The following is a 16,873-nucleotide window of genomic DNA, read 5'->3' on the forward strand; positions in this document are numbered from 1 at the left end:
TCATTATCCCCATCATTATCTCCAGGAAATTCGTCCAAAGCATCAGCATCCTCGCAGGCCTCCGGCGTCGCAGGATAGTAGTTGCAGTTGACACAAGCCTCTCGTGCCTTCATCCGATTTCTTTCATAAGTGGCCTCAGACATAATGCTCGCCTCCCACAAATTCTTGTATATGTCCCGTTGGGCCTCGGCATGAACCCAGAGCTCGTGCAAGTGGCGAGGAACGGCAACAGAGGTAGATTCAACTTGGGCTAACAATTTGTGCCTTTTCAGCCTCAAGTACAGTGACCCGATCTCCCAAGTTTTAAGCTTCTCGGTCAATTTTGCCAATGCGCTCTTCAAGCCTCGCCTCCCTTAGCGTGGCCGTTTCCCTCTCAAAATTTCTGCTCGGATTGAAGGACAGTGTCTCCAACGCCGCACCCTTGCTGAAACCGATGCCCGAGCACTCTCAGCGCTCTCCAACTCAGACACTTTCCTCTCAAGCTCGGCTAATTTCCCCATCCACTCCGCACTCAAAGCCTCAACTCTGACGGCATTTTGATCGAGCTTAGATTGAAACGATAGCACCTTCGCCAGAAGATGCTCACACTCTGTGGCGACCCCCTTTCCCAACTCGAGTTCCTCGTCCTTCACATGAAGTAGCTCCTCGAGATCACTGTTCCTACGAATTGACTGCATCAGCTCCTAATCCCTTTTCTCCAGCTCTTCCCCAAGAGATGGATTACCGGCGCTCGCCTTGAGCTGCTCATGCATCTCTCGACACTTGTTGCAGTAGCACCGACACTTTTCCAACATCATTAGAAAAATCTTGGCCTAACTGTCGGCCCTGCGAGCACTTTTGATCTCTAGCATGTAAGACTGAAAGCCGAAAAAAAAGAGAAAAGAGCCGGTAAAATCCAAGGCCGCCAAAAACAAAAGGAACACAAAAAAGAAAAAAAGAGGAGAAACTTACCCTTAGGCCCATAGCAGCCACTTCATGCATCAAATCAACGTCACTGATGTCCCGAAGAGCTTCACACTCTGCGGCAGAGCATATAAGGTAAAACTGTAGTACCAAGCCTTCTGTGCCCCCTAGAAGGTTAAGCTCCGACGGAATCTCAAGTATACAGGAGGGACCTCCCGCTCTTATCACAATACGAGTAAATCCCTCATCGAACATACTGACATCATCAGGATCGAGGTCGGAGTTAGACTCATAGTCATCGACCACGATACCTTTTCCCCTCTCTACGGCCGAAGAAAAAGCTCGATTTGATTTGGAAGACGAAGGCCTGCCCAAAGCGGCAATAGTGGCCTTGTGATCCTGACTTCTCATCGCAGTAGCCAGTTGATCAATCATAACAGCCGAAGCCTCTGCTGTCGGGTTAGCGTCATCCACCTGGTTTGCCTCTGCGGTCGGGTTAGCATCAATGCCAATTTTAGACACTGTCAAGGGAAGGTCGCCCCCCGAAGGTACTACGACTGAAGGAGCCACTTCAGACTCCACTCACCGCCTCTTTGAAGGATCCTCCCCGTCATCAGCACAGAAAGATTTACCCATTGAGCGGGCAGCAGGAGCCGAAGTCTTGGCATGAGGAATAATTTCCATGCACACGACCCCGGTTGTAGGAGTAGATTGAGCAACTCTTGATATAGGCCGGGCAGCAGACCTCAATGCGGGTAGGGCAGAAGGCGCTAATTAACGGAACGTGAGTGAATGAGCCTTTGCCCTTCGCACTCTCCCTATTAAAGGAGAAAAATGATCATATAGGCAACGAGATCAAATTACAAGACAAAGAACAAGGAAACTACAACAGGCCTACTTACTAGTGAGAGGCTTACGCCCGTATCTCTCGTAGAAGGAAGCCCACTCACGAACCCCCGCCATATGGGGAAGAATAGCATTAACCCATTCGCGGATGTCATCAATGGGTGGGAGAGGCAATCTCTAAGTTGTGAACGCAGAAAACGAATTAGCAATACCACCTAAAGAGGATAGTTGGCGACTGCCTCGAGGGAAGTTGTAAATTAAACAAAAGAAAACTTACGGAAAAAGTTCCACGTCTTGGGAAGCCCTTCTGGGTCTACCATAAGGTGCTCGGTCCATATGAAGTGTTACGCAGCGCCTTCCTGATATTCCTTAGAAGGGCGACGTAAGGCTAAGTAACTGATGTTAGTGTAGTTACTGTTCACCAACTGAGATCCCCTCTGTACTCTAGACGAGATTGTCAGTGTCGTACGGGAAAACCAATGTCAAGAGCAATTAAGAGAACAGAAATGAGAATTGAGAATGAAACAAAGATTGATTACATTAATGAAAGCTATTACAGAAAGGCAACGCGGTGTTGAGGGGGAGAGACACCAGTATAGAGAATTGTTTGCTTGCTAGAAAGTTTTGATTGCTTGATCCCCCTAATAATGCTTTAAAAAAACCAAATGTACAAGACTAGACTTGATTAAGCTAGATAAACATAATGGAAGTGCATGAAATAAAACTACTCTATATTTACAATGAAAAGGACTTAGTTTTCTACAAGGTAGAAGAGGTCCGTTGTCAGCAACATTGTCTCTGGCATCACGGTCTGCGCGTGCGGTATTGTCTGCGTGTGTGGTGCTATTGGCATCTGCTTGCGGCTGGGCATTGGCAAGAGATATCAGTGGGGCGATAGAGGCTCATGCGCTCTTGTCGCTTGGTGCGGCCAAGACCATGGGGCCGTCCGTGGCGCTAAGCATTGGGAGGCTTGCTAGGACACCACGGGGCGCACCTAAGGGGTCATGGGGCATGGCTGGAAAGCCTCCTATTACATTCTCCCCCACCTGAGTTGGCGACATCCTCAGCACCTTACTTGCAAAATAAGTTTCAATTAGGCTCCTGTAGGCTTTGAGGTTTGTTCCCCTCTCCCAAGTATTCTCCTTTGCATCACAAGCCTACTATTTCACTAAGAACTCTTGGTGATCTTTCCTTGAGGCATGAATCACTCTATCATCAAGGATAGCTTCAACACACCTTTTCCCGATTGAATCGGGACCTCCAATAATGGGTATTGTGAGCTGGCTCCGTGAAGGATCCTTCGTGTCTTCCCGAAAAGGTTTCAGGAGGCTGACATGGAAGACAAGATGAATTTTCCACCAAGCTGGGGTATCCACCCAGTATGCAACTTTCCCAATGTGCCTTTCAGTGGACAAGGGTCCAATGTATTTTTACAATAGGCGAGGTTCATGGACCCCCGCAAATAAGTACTGCTTTGGAATTTTGACCATCACTTTGTCTCTACTTGGTATTCAAACAAGCGACGGTTTTGATCAGCATGCCTCTTCATCCGCTTTTGAGCTTTGACAAGATAGCTCCACACTATCTCCAAATTCCGCTTCCACTCTTTTGAGAAGCTAGCAGCTCGAGGAGATTTAGACGTGTTTGGTGCATTCACTGTGTTTGGGAGTAGCAATTGCTGTCCGGTAACAATTTCAAAAACGTTTTTGTTTGTACTAGAGCTCTTTTGTGAATTGAAACACAGTTGAGCAACATCCAGAAACTTCACCCAATTCTTCTGTGATCTGGTTACAAAGTGGCGGAGATATTCCTCCAACATACCATTGAACCGCTCCGTCTGGCCATCAGATTGCGAATGAAAACTTGAGTTGTGACTCAATTTTGACCCAAGGCACTTAACGAGTTAGGTCCAAAAGTTGCTAGTGAAGAGTGAGTCGCGATCACTAACAATGTCTTTGGGCAGGCCACAATATTTGACGACATGAGAGAAGAAGAGTCGAGTTGTATCTTCTGCTGATATACATTGTGGGGCTGCAAAAAAGTAGCATACTTGGAAAACCGATCCAGCACAATCAAGATAGTTTTGAGATCTCCGACATTGGGCAATCCGTTGATGAAATCTAGGGAAATGCTTTCCCAAGGTCTCTTTGGGACAGCTAGCGGCTCCAAGAGTTTCACTTGTGTCAAGCGGTCCGACTTGTCCTTATGGCATAATAGACAAGTCTTCATATACTGAGCGACGTCATCGTTCATTTAAGGCCAATAATATGCACGGCAAAGTAACGCCATGGTGTGTTCTTCACCGGGATGGCCGACCCATAGAGTATCATGACATTCCACCAGAAGAGTCTTTCGCAGATCTCCTCCTTTAGGAACATAAAGTCGATTCCCTTTCACTTTTAGAAAACCATCTTCCATGTAGAACTGGCGAGTCTTGCCCTGTCCTACCAAATCAACCAAATATTGTGCAGCAGGATCCTTGATGAGTAGATCTTGTATCTGGTTTTTGATAGAGGTGGCTACTTTACTCCCCCTTAGGGTGGCGAGTAAGCACACCATTGCTAGATCAGCTCTCCTACTGAGCACATAAGCAACATGATTGGTCTTCCCAATTCGGTGCTCCAAGTTGAAGTGGAATTCAGCTAGGAGTTCCTGCCACCTAGCCTGTCGACCATTTAGCTTTGGCTGGGTCATGAAATGGCTAACAGCTATGTTGTCTATCTTGACCATGAACGGGGTCCCCAGCAGATAGTGCCTCTAAAGGCGCAAGCAGTGGACGACAACCAATAATTCATTCTCATGGGCGGCATAGCGCCGCTCTGCATCCTTCAGCTTCCGACTCTTGTATGCTACATGATGCCCTTCTTGTAGCAAGACTCCATCGAGGGCATAATCAGATGCATCCGTTTGTACCTTGAATGGCTTGGCCAAATTAGGGAGGGCCAAGACGGGCTACTAGACATAGCCGATTTTAATGCGTTGAAGGCCTCCGCTCGCCTGGGTCCCCAATCCCAGGGCATGACCTTCTTGAGGAGTTCTGTCAATGGCACTGTGACGAGGGAGTAGTTTTTCACAAATCGCCAGTAGAAATTGCATAGGCCAAGAAACGCCCTCAAGGCGTGGATATACTTAGGCGACAACCAATCTATGATTGCCGAATCTTCTGTTGGTCCATCTTGATCCGAACTTCCTCGATGACATGTCCGAGGAATTCAATTTGCTTTTGAGCAAAGGAGCACTTGGATAGCTTCGCATATAGTTCATGCTCCCGCAATTGAGCTAGGACCTTCCGCAAGTGCACCAGGTGTTCTTCCAATTTTGGATATAGACCACAATGTCATCCAAGTAGACCACTACGAATTTGTCAATGTACTCTCGGAAGACTTGGTTCATCAAGGTGCAAAATGTAGCTGGGGTGTTAGTCCAGCTGAATGACATAACCAGGAAGTTGTACGACCCATATCTTGTCACACAGGTCATCTTGTGTTCATCACCTTTGCAATCCGAACTTGCCAATAACTTGTCTTCAGGTCTATCTTGGTGAACACCATCGCACCACCCAATATATTGAACATGTCTGTCATTAGCAGAATAGGGTACTTGTTCTTCATTGTGATCTTGTTTAAAGCCCGATGATCCACACAGAGTCGCAAGATGCCATCATGTTTCTTTTGGAATAGAACAGGGGACCCGTATGGGGACTTGGAGGGCACAATGATCCCTGTATCTAAAATTTTCTTCAATTGTCTCTGAAGCTCAGCGAGTTTGGGTTCTGACATTTTGTAAGGTGCCCGGGAGGGTGGCTTCACGCCTGCACCAACTCAATTTCATTTTCCATAGTGCGCCTAGGCCGGAGTCGCTTTGGCATGTCTTGTGGCATGACATCTTCAAACTCTAGTAGCAGTTCCTTCACGGGTTCAGGAATGGGACCCGAGGAGCATTCTATATCTTTGATGTAGAGGGTTGCCAGGAACGTAGGTTCATGTCTTTTGACCCCCTTCTTCAACTACAAGGCCGAGATGTTCTTAACGGCCATCTTCATGGGCATGCACGGAATAATGTAGGGCTTGACTCCATTTGTTCCCATCATCAGTAGCATGCCTGCATATGGTACGGGCATGGTGTTGGTTTGCCTTAGGAATTCCAACCCAACTATCAACTCGAAGTCATTTATGATCACCACTCGGAGGTTGAATTTTCCTTCGTAAGGGCCAAGCTTCACCGGTACCTCTTTGGCTATTCCACTCACGGCTGAGGAGGTGAGTTAATAGCCTTGACACGACCTCTACCTTTTCCTACAAATAGACAAAGACGCTCCACCTGATTCCAGGCTACGTAGTTGTGGGTAACACCCACGTCTATCATCGCCCGAATGGGCTTGCCATTCACCTTCATCTCGACGAACATTAAGCTCCTCTCTTGTTTAAGAGGAGTTCCCTCATCTGCCTTCTTTTTTCCTTTCTTTATGATTGGACATGGGTCCTTCTTTTACGGATACCAGCACTTGTCTACGCTAATGCCTCAGAAATAGAGCCAATAATTGCATTGAAGGCCCCTACTGGTTCAGTCTGGTCCGCATCATCTGAGTCATCATCAGTCCCATCATCATAAGCTTGATGGTTGTTCATCTGTGCATGTGGACATTCATCGTTCCAATGTGGTCCGCCACAATGATGACATCCTGAAGGAGGCATTCTCCCCCGGTCATTGTTGTTTGACGTAGCACGATTGCTGCCTGAGGAGGGAGCCTTAGATTTGGTTGCACTCCGTTCTCCCCTACTTCTGCTAGGGCCACCATTGCTAGGCTGGCCCCCTTTGAATCCCACTCGGGAAGGCGGCTGAGGCCTATCCTTCCGAGCTTCCACTTGATAGTCCTCAAGGCATTCAGCTACTTGGATCGCCTTGGGTAAGGTGTCTACCCTTTGTATTTGCAGTTCTATACGGGCATAAGGTTTTAACCCTTCCAGGAAGGTGAAGAGCTTGTCTTTGTCCCCCATGTCACGTATGTTTAGCATGAGCGTGGAGAATTCCCGCACGTAGTCCCGCACTAATTTGGTCTGGCTGAGCTCCCGTAGCTTTCTTCTTGGGTTGCATTCAATATTTTCGGGGAAGAACTGTAGGCGTATGGCTGCCTTCAGTTCTACCCATGTCTCGAGAGCATCTTCACCGGCCCTAATGGCTTCGTACTTCACCCACCACTAGAGTTTAGCATCACCTTGAAGATACTTGGCAGCAGTTGCTACCTTCTTAGCTTCTTCTAGGCCCCCAACATCATCGAAGTATTGTTCGATGTCAAAGATGAAATTTTCCACTTCCTTAGCATTCCTAGCTCTACTATATGGCTTTGGCTCAGGAATTTTCAATTTTTGTGTCACAGAAGCGGGGTTCGCAGCGCCCCTGATTTGGTTTCCACCTCCTTGAAGCAGGCCCTGTAAAGCAGCATTGACAACATTTAGCTGGTCTATCAAGTTGTCAATAGTTTGTTGCATGGCAGTCACCTTGTCTACCTCTTGTGCCTTGTAGGCTAAATCCTCGACATGCTCCTGTTGGAGTCCCTCGAATTTGCCAAAAATTTTGGTTGCCTATGTGGCTGCCGTTTGTCGGTCTCCCTCAGAGTCGCGACTGATGTTTTCTATGTCAACTTTGGCCTGGAGCACTCTGCGGTCCAGGTCGTCCAACCTTTGCACTAGGCTGGTTCTTAGTTTAGGCACTGTATCCACGATGGGCCGTAATCCGTCAACCATCTGTTCAAGGGCAGTAATGCGGTCCCCATGATTCACCATGGTCAGAAATGGTGGTAATGGCAATGCGTTCCCTTGTCCGATGTCGAGCCTAGGCTCTGATACCAACTGTTATGCGGCGCCTTCCTGAGATTCCTTGGAAGGGCAACGTAAGGCTAAGCAACTGATATTAGTGTAGTTACTGTCCGCTAACTGAGCTCCCCTCCACACGCTAGACGAGATTGTCAGTGCCGTACGGGAAAGCCAATGTCAAGAGCAATTGAGAGAACAGAAATGAGAATTGAGAATGAAAGAATGCTTGATTGCATTAATGAAAGCTATTACAAAAAGTCAACGTGGTGTTGAGGGGGAGAGACACCAATACAGAGAATTGTTTCCCTGCTAGAAAGTTTTGATTGTTTGATCCCCCCTAATAATGCTTAAAAAAATCCAAAGCTACAAGACTAGACTTGATTAAGCTAGAGAAACATATTGGAAGTACATGAAATAAAACTACTCTATATTTACAATGAAAATGACTTAGTTTTCTACAAGGCAGAAACAGGTCCGTTGTCAGCAGCATTGTCTCTGGCATCACGGTCTGTGCGCGCGGCGCTGTTGCCATCTGCCTGAAGCTGGGTGCTGGCGAGGGATATTAGTGGGGAAACAGAGGTACATGCGCGCTTATCACTTGGCGCGGCCAAGACCACGGGGCCGTCCGTGGTGCTAGGCATTGGGAGGCTTGCTAGGATGCCACGGGGCGCGCCCAAGGGGTCATGGGACATGGCTGGAAAGCCGCCCATGACAGAAGAAATAACTCTCCCAGAAATGACGATTAGCCTTGTCGTCCATCTTCACCACCAAACTCTTTGTTCCTCGGTGACGCATGTGGATCTTCGAGCCTTGAATAAGTTGGGGAGCAAAGATATTAAGCATATGCCCCAAAGTGACCTGTAGACCGGCAAGCTCTACGTACTTGAGCAACATGAGGAAGAGTTTGTACACGTACGGTGAAAGCTTAGCCAGGCACACCTCGTAGAAGTGGAATAAGTCTATCACTAGGGAGGGGAGCAGAAGCGTATACCCAACGACAAAAGGGTACGTGTAGAATACGCAGTACTCTTGGCAGTGTAGATGCATAATGTCCATTCCCATTGTCGGTATCATTTCAATGTGATTCAGAATTCCCTACTTGGTCTTGAGCGCGGTAATTGCCGCTTCATCCAAAGTAGATGACGTAGGTTCTTCTTCGGCGGGGCTGTTAAAATCATTCCATAATTTCCCCGGATGGGGCAGTATTTTAGACGTTGTTGGAAGCCCCTCATCTTCCGGCGCCTCCACTCCTTCTCCGAGAACAGGTGCATCATTTTCCGGCACTGGAACTTCGACGGGTCTGATGGTATGGGAAGAAGTACCAGCAATTTATCTCGATTAATCGGAATATATGAGTAAGAGAAAGGGAGAAAGAGAAGATGGTGGCGTCAATTTCTGACTGACAGGAGAATGAACTCAGAAATCTGAAGTATTAAAGAAGGTAAAGGCTTGCAAAACTCTTTTGATAAATCGAAAAATGTGGCAATAGAATGGTGTTTTTCCCTATTTATAGGAACATAAATGTCCTGAGTCGGAAACCCAGAGCCACCAATCAAAACGGATAGGGCACAAGAAACGATACGATTCTAAGGAAATGTGCACCATAATGATAGTGGCAATTCATGATGCATCGAATCAATACAACGGTTCAACTCCGAATGGTCGTAACGGTTCAATGGTATCATTGAAGAATTACGCCATCACCTTGACCTAAAGGCCTCGCTCAAGGCGTAAACATTCAGATTTCTCTTAACTTTCGAATCGACAGAGTTCGCCCATTGAGCCCGCTGAGAGGCGAGCTCGACAAATAGAGGGACTAATTGTATGGGTCAAAATCTGACTGTAGTGGTCATCCCCAAGTGGAATGACAAGGGGTCGACCAAGCTGTAATCATGCCAAGGGGGCGAGATAGCAAAGAGCACCTCGGCCATCGTCGGGGTCAAATCATCGAAAGCGGACATTATAGAACAAGCACTGTGTTCTAGCAACGACGAAAGGTACAGTCGTAAGAAAGCACGCCGGTCAAAGATCATTGGATAAAAAGGAAAATAAATTATATGTATGGGCAGAGAGAGCTCTGAGGTGGGGGGGGTGATTCTTTGAGAAAAGAGCAACCACAGCAGAGGAAACAAGAGGAATCTCTTGTTTATCAACAGTTACTTCTCTTCCCCTTCTTTGCTCCCTTGTTTATGATGCATCTCTGCGCTGGATGTAAGCTCATCTCTCATGTTTGGTGTACGATTATCACATTAATAAATCTTATACATTCTTACTCTTTGTTATTTCGCACTTTGTTTGGCTAAGATTTACCTTCTTTATTATCAATAATTAGTTTGACAAAAGAGTTTTAAACCTTTTGCCCAAACATGAACTACTTTGGGTGTACTTAGAAGCTTTGTACACATTAGTGAATACATCAAAGGTTTTTAGCAATTTGTTTTTTCCATATGCGAGGAGAGAAGTAACATTCAAGTACATTTTGAGCATGACACTAATATAGGAGATCGGAAAGTTAATTCCTCTTTCAATTTTTGGGAGTGAATGCGGTAACAGGAAATACGAGAAGTAACAAGTAGGCCTTCTTTATTATAATATGGAGAAGAACCACTTTTGAATGTACACAACAATTCTAGGTTTAGTTAACACATGAAACAAATATGGCTTGTAAAGTTGTAATCATGAAGGAAATATTTCTTGAAAAATTAAAAAAAAAAAGAATCCAAACTATTGATACTTTACTCAATATATAGATTCCCTATCCAACAATAACAGAAAGTCAAAAGATTGATAGAAATGTGAAAATTCCCTTCGGCTTTGATCAATATCTTCGGAAGCCTATCTGACATCATTGACCTTCTCAAATTGGTAACTGACAAGAAATGAGAAAATTGTTATTAATTTTAGAAGTGGTTGAGTATTTTTGACCAAAAACGAGAACTGCAATAATGTATATACTAATTAATATTAAGATCTTGAAACGAATCCATTCAAACAATTCATAAAGAAAGAGGAGAGCGAGGCAAGGTAAAATCGCTTTGATTGGAAACTAATTTAATAAATTCAGTGATAAGTCTTCAAAATTATAAGCGTTTGTCTAAACCTTTATTCGGTAAAGACTTACCTTCACCCTATATTTACATCAAACAGTACTTATTTACCATTGGTAAGTCATAAGTTAGGTAAAAATATACTCCTATAATTTATTAATAAGAGTGTATATAAAAACATGTGTCATATGTTCATTGGATCGATGCAGGTGTAACAACTCGACCGAGCGTTTTGAGCTCTACCGCGTCGTTCATCGGTTTGAGGCCTTGAGTAGCTCCATTTCATGTATTATGACTTACACATGTGGTTGGTTTTTATTTTCGAGTAGTTCGGAGTTGATTTGGAAGGATAATTCTCAATTCAGAAGCATTAAATTAGAAGAGTTGACCAAGGTTTGACTTTGAGTAAATGACCTCATAATCGGGATTTGAAGGTTCTAATAGGTTCGTATAATGAGTTTGGACTTGAGCGTATGCTCGGATCGATGATGGATAAGGACCACACTCGCGAAGAAGGAGGCCTGGCAGATGATTAAACATCCCATTTCGAGATTTTGAGTTTATTTCTTCACTTTTAAGTTCTTGGAGCATACATAGCGCGATTTGAGGTGATTCTTGAAGAGTATTTCCGCCATATATCATAAGGTAAGTTATTCCTACTTGTTTTATAAGTTAAATACATGGATTATATATAGATTTAAACATGAAAATTGATAGAAATTATGTGATTTTGGAAGAAAACCTAGAAATTATATTTTTGGATTTTTACCACGAAATTCGACATGAAATTGGGAATACATTGTATATTTGAGTTCGTGGTACTAAGAGTAGTATTTATCTTCGAAAATTTTCAAAATTTGGACACATAGTCCAGGGGTTGACTTTTCGTGTAGAGCTAGGAATTGTTTCTAATTGATTAAATTACGAGTTTTTGAATATATTTTGATTGATTTGCACGTTGTTTGACTAGTTTCGGTGGTTTGGCATTTGTTTGAGGAGTTAGAGAGGCATTGGAGCCTGTTATCGGATTTCGGAGCAAGGTAACTCTCCTGCCTAACTTTGTGAGGGAGAATTTGCCCCGTAGGTATTATACTTGACGAGCTACTTGATTAGCCGTAGAAATTTTACTTTCCTTTATGGATTTCTTTCGCTTAGTGTGTATTCGTCCAAAGGTTTTCTTGAATTTTATTACTCACACCTATATTCGTGAGTGGGATCAATAACTGTCAAACTTTCATATTCTAATGGGATCGGGCTGAATGCCTCAGCAATGTTCTTATAGGATCGCGTCGTTCACCTCGGAAGTATCAAGTAACACTCTTATGGGATCGGGTCGTTCGCCTCGCAGAGTAACATAGTCTTATGGGATCGGGTTGTACGCCTCGACAGTATCATGTATCATATTTTTATGGGATCGTACTATTCACCTCAGCAGGATTATGTATTACACTCTGTCACGACCTCAGTTTCCCTTCGTAGGATGTCGTAATGGCACCTAATATCTTAAGACTAGGTAAGTCTAACATGTATAGAGAAATAGCGAAAATAATACTAAAACTTCAAATTAAACCTCTACACTATCATAATAACTCAACAATACAATAACCAACACTTTCCCAAAACCTGGTGGAACGGAGTCATAAGCTCTAAAAAAAGTACAAATAGTCTCGAAATACAATACTCTTTGAAACAAGAAATAAACAGTAGAATGTCTAAACCAGAAGGGACTCTGAGCCCTACGGACGTGGAGCATGTATACCTTGAAGTCTCCAAAAGTAGCTATCCAATCAACCTCTAGCGTTCGGCACAGGCAGACGTACCTAGATATGCACAAAAAGATGTGCAGAAGTATTGTATGAGTATATCACAACGGTACCGAGTAAATATCTGTCACAACCCGAATTTCTCACCGTCGGGATCGTGATGGCGCATAACCTTTCAGTTGCTTGGCAAGCCAAAAATTAGAGATTAATACGCTAACTCTTAAACAATTCAGTAAATAACAACATTTAAACCATAACAGATTAAAATAGTGCAGAATTTTATAATAACCCAAGTAATTATACACAACTACCCAGAATCTGGTGTCACAATTCACAAACTTCTAAGCGTCACTATAAATAACTGGCTAAAGGAAAGTACAACTATTTTCGAGTTAAAAGAAACAGTAAACTGAAATAACTGGAAGGGGACTCCAAGGTCTGCGAACGCCGGCAGATCTACCTTGGGTCTCCTGTGGGATTGAAGTTAGTAGCTCAACTCGGGTCAACAAGGTCCAGTACTAAAATCTGCATAGAAAGTGCAAAGTGCAGTATCAGTACAACCGACCCCATGTACTGTAAATGTAGAGTCTAACTTCGTCGAAGTAGTGACGAGGCTAGGACAAGACACTCCCAAACAAAACTATGTAGTTTATCAATACATATACACTAATAACATCAACTAAAGTTAAAGCAAGAAGTATTAGGAAGGGGGCATGCTGAGGGGATTACAAGACAAAGAATTACAACGGAACTGAGAACATGAACAATCAATATACCTTAAATAGATAGAAACGGATAAACACAATAAAGGAAAGTGCACGGAATCACCCTTCGTGCTTTTACACTCAACCTCACCTTAATAAATAATAGAAACGTGCACTGCATCACCCTTCATACTTTATCACTCAACCACACCATGATAAATGATAGAAACGTGCACGGCATCACCCTTCATTCTTTATCACTCACAAAAATATTTGCACGGCATCACCCTTCGTGCTTTAACACTCTCCCTCACCAAAATAATGAACAATAACAACAGAGAGATAGAAATATCAAGAACAACATTTAGTTCTACAATACCAACCTCAACTTTGAGTCAATACTCAATCAATACCAAATTCAGTAAAAATATGATAAGAAATTACTCAACACATCAAATAGCTAGTCTAAACATGAACAATATGATCAAAGAGTACAATATTTACAAGAATAAGACTCAGTCACATGCTATGACTAGACAACAACACATAGGTACTCGTCACCTCACCTATATGTTGTACTCAACATCCAAACACGTAGCAAATAGGAAAATAATACTTAGTCCCTCAATCCAAGGTTAACCACGACACTTACCTCGCTCCAACGGCCAAAATCAAAGTTCAATCACCACTTTTCCCTTCACACAAGCCTCCAGACCAATAAATCTAGCAAATTACCAACCAAATAATTCAATTTAAGCCTTACGAACTACCCACGATTGCAAGGAATTCAATTTAGGCTATTTTCTTAAAAGTCAACAAAAGACAACACCCGGGCCCGCTAGGTCCAAACCTAAAATTCGGTCCAAAAGCCGATTATCCATTCACCCCCGAGCCCAGGTATATAATTGGTTTTGGAATCCAACCTTAATTTGAGGTTTAAATCCCCAAATTTCGAAATCCCTAGTTTCTACCCAAAATCCCCAATTCCACCATGAAAATCTTAGATTCTAGGTTGAAATCTTGTAAAATGAAGTGAAAGATTGAAAGAAACTAGTTTAGAATCACTTATCTATGATTTGGGGAAGAAATGGTCTTTGGAAAATCACCTCTTGTGTTTTAGGTTTTGAAATTTTGAAGAATGAATGAAAAATCCCGTCTAAATCCCTTTTACATAGCTGCAGAGGTCGCATTTACGACCCGAGCTTCGTAATTGCGAAGCTCGCAAATGCGAGAAAGGTATCGCAAATGCGAACCTGTGGCATTTCTGCTTCTGTCGCAAATGTGAACATATTGTTCACACATGCAGAACTGGGATCGCAATTGCGACCACCGTCTTCACAAATGCGAAGAGCCCCTTCCCAGACCAACTTCGTAAATGCAAAGATTTTCTCGCAAATGCGAGGACTGCCTGGCCCAGCTACTCTTCACATTCGCGATGAGTAGCTCGCAAATGCAAAGTTGTTATGCTGGCAAATGCGAACTCTGGGCTCGCAGATGCGAGATCAGAGACCAGTTCCTAGAATTGCAGATATCAGCAATGTTTAAGTCCAACTTCACTCTGTAGCCTATCCAAAACTCACCCCGAGCCCTCAGGGCTCTAAACCAAACATCCACACAAGTCTTAACACATCATACAAACTTGCTCACGTGATCAAATCGCCAAAATAACACCTAGAACTACGAATTTTGCACCAAATCAAATGAAACTCTCAAGAACACTTTGAAATCTCTATTTTCTCAACTAAACATTCGAATCACGTCAAACCAACTCCGTTTCTCACCAAATTTCATAGACTAAATATTATATTGAACCTGTACCGGGCTTCGGAACAAAAATACGGACCCGATACAAACAAGATTAAACATTGACAATTTCTTAAAAATTATTAAACTTTCAGACTTACAATGTTTAACAAAAATTCATAACTCGGGCTAGGGACATCCGAATTCGATTTTAGGCATACACCCATGTCCCATTTTCGATACGGACCCACCAGGACTATCAAAACACAAGTTCGGGTTCGTTTACTCAAAACGTTGACCAAAGTCAACTAAATCAACTTTTAAAGGCAAAAATTATTATTTTCATCAACTTTCAACATAAAAGCTTTCCGAAAACACACCCTGGTTGCGCACGCAAATCGAGGAGGGATAAAATGAGGTTTTAAAGGCCTTGGAACACAAAATATGGTTTTAAACCATAAGATGACCTATCAGGTCATCACATTCTCCACCTCTAAAATAACTATTTGTCCTCGAATAGACATAGAAAAGTAGATGAGCTAGGAAAAAGGTGGGGGTATCTACTTCTCATATCAGACTCGGACTCCAGGTAGTTGCCTCAACATGCTAACCTCTCCACTGCACTTGAACAGAAGGATAACTCTTCGATCTCAACTAACGAACCTGCAAGTCTAGAATGGCTACCGGTTCCTGCTTGTAGGTCAAATCCTTGTCCAACTGGACAGTGCTGAAGTCTAACATGTGAGATGGATTCCCATTATACTTCCGAAGTAGGGACACATGGAATACTGGATGTACCGCTGATAAGCCTGGTGGCAACGCAAGTCCGTAAGCCATCTCTCCCTCTCTATCAAGAATATAAAAAGGCCCAATGTACCTAAGGCTCAACTTTCCCTTCTTTCCAAACCTCATTACACCCTTTTTATGGGCGACACATGGAGCAATACTCGCTCTCCGATCGTGAATGCAACATCACAGACCTTACGGTCGGTATAATTCTTCTACCTGGACTAAGGTGCGCGAAGTCTATCCTGAATGATCTTAACCTTATCCAAGGCATCCTGTACCAAATTTGTACCCAATAACCGATCCTCCCCCGGCTCAAACTATCCAACAGGTGACTGACACCGTTTACCACATAATGCCTCATAGGGGGCTATCTGAATGCTCGATTGGTAGCTGTTATTGTACGTGAACTCAGCTAGCGGCAAGAACTAATCCCAAGAACCTACGAAGTCAATAACACAGGCACGGAGCATATCCTTTAAGATCTGAATAGTACGCTCGGACTATTCGTCCATCTGAGGATGAAATACTGTGCTCAGCTCAACCCGCGTGCCCAATTCACGCTTCACTGCCCTCTAAAAATGCGAGGTGAACTGCGTACCTCGATCTGAAATGGTAGACACAGGCACACCATGAAGGCGGACGATCTCACAGATGTAAATCTCTGCCAACCACTCTGAAGAATATGAAATTGCAACCGTAATGACGTGCGCTGACTTACTCAGTCTGTCCACAATGACCCAAACTGCATCGAACTTCTTCTGAGTCCGTAGGAGTCCAACAATAAAATCCATAGTGATACGCTCCCACTCCACTCAGGAATCTCTATCTTCTGAAGCAAACTATCAGGTCTTTGATGCTCGTACTTTACTTGTTGACAATTTAGACACCGAGCTACATATGCAAATATATCCTTCTTCATCCTCCTCCACCAATAATGTTGCCGCAAGTCCTGATATATCTTGGCGGCACCTGGATGAATAGAATATCGGGAACTGTGGGCCTCATCTAGAATCAATTCAAGAAGCCCATCCAAATTACGTACACAAACACAATCATGTATCCTCAAAACTCCATCATCTCCAACCGTAACGTGCTTGGCATCACCGTGCCCACTATGTCCCTAAGGAGAAGCAAATTAGGGTCATCATACTGTCGCTCCCTGATGCGCTAAAATAATAAAGATCGAGCGATCGTACAAGCTAGAACACGACTGGGCTCAGAAACATCCAACCTCACGAACTGATTGTCCAAATCATAAACATATA

Source organism: Nicotiana tabacum, chromosome 3 (genome assembly GCF_000715075.1).
Source record: "Nicotiana tabacum cultivar K326 chromosome 3, ASM71507v2, whole genome shotgun sequence".
Classification (NCBI taxonomy): domain Eukaryota; kingdom Viridiplantae; phylum Streptophyta; class Magnoliopsida; order Solanales; family Solanaceae; genus Nicotiana; species Nicotiana tabacum.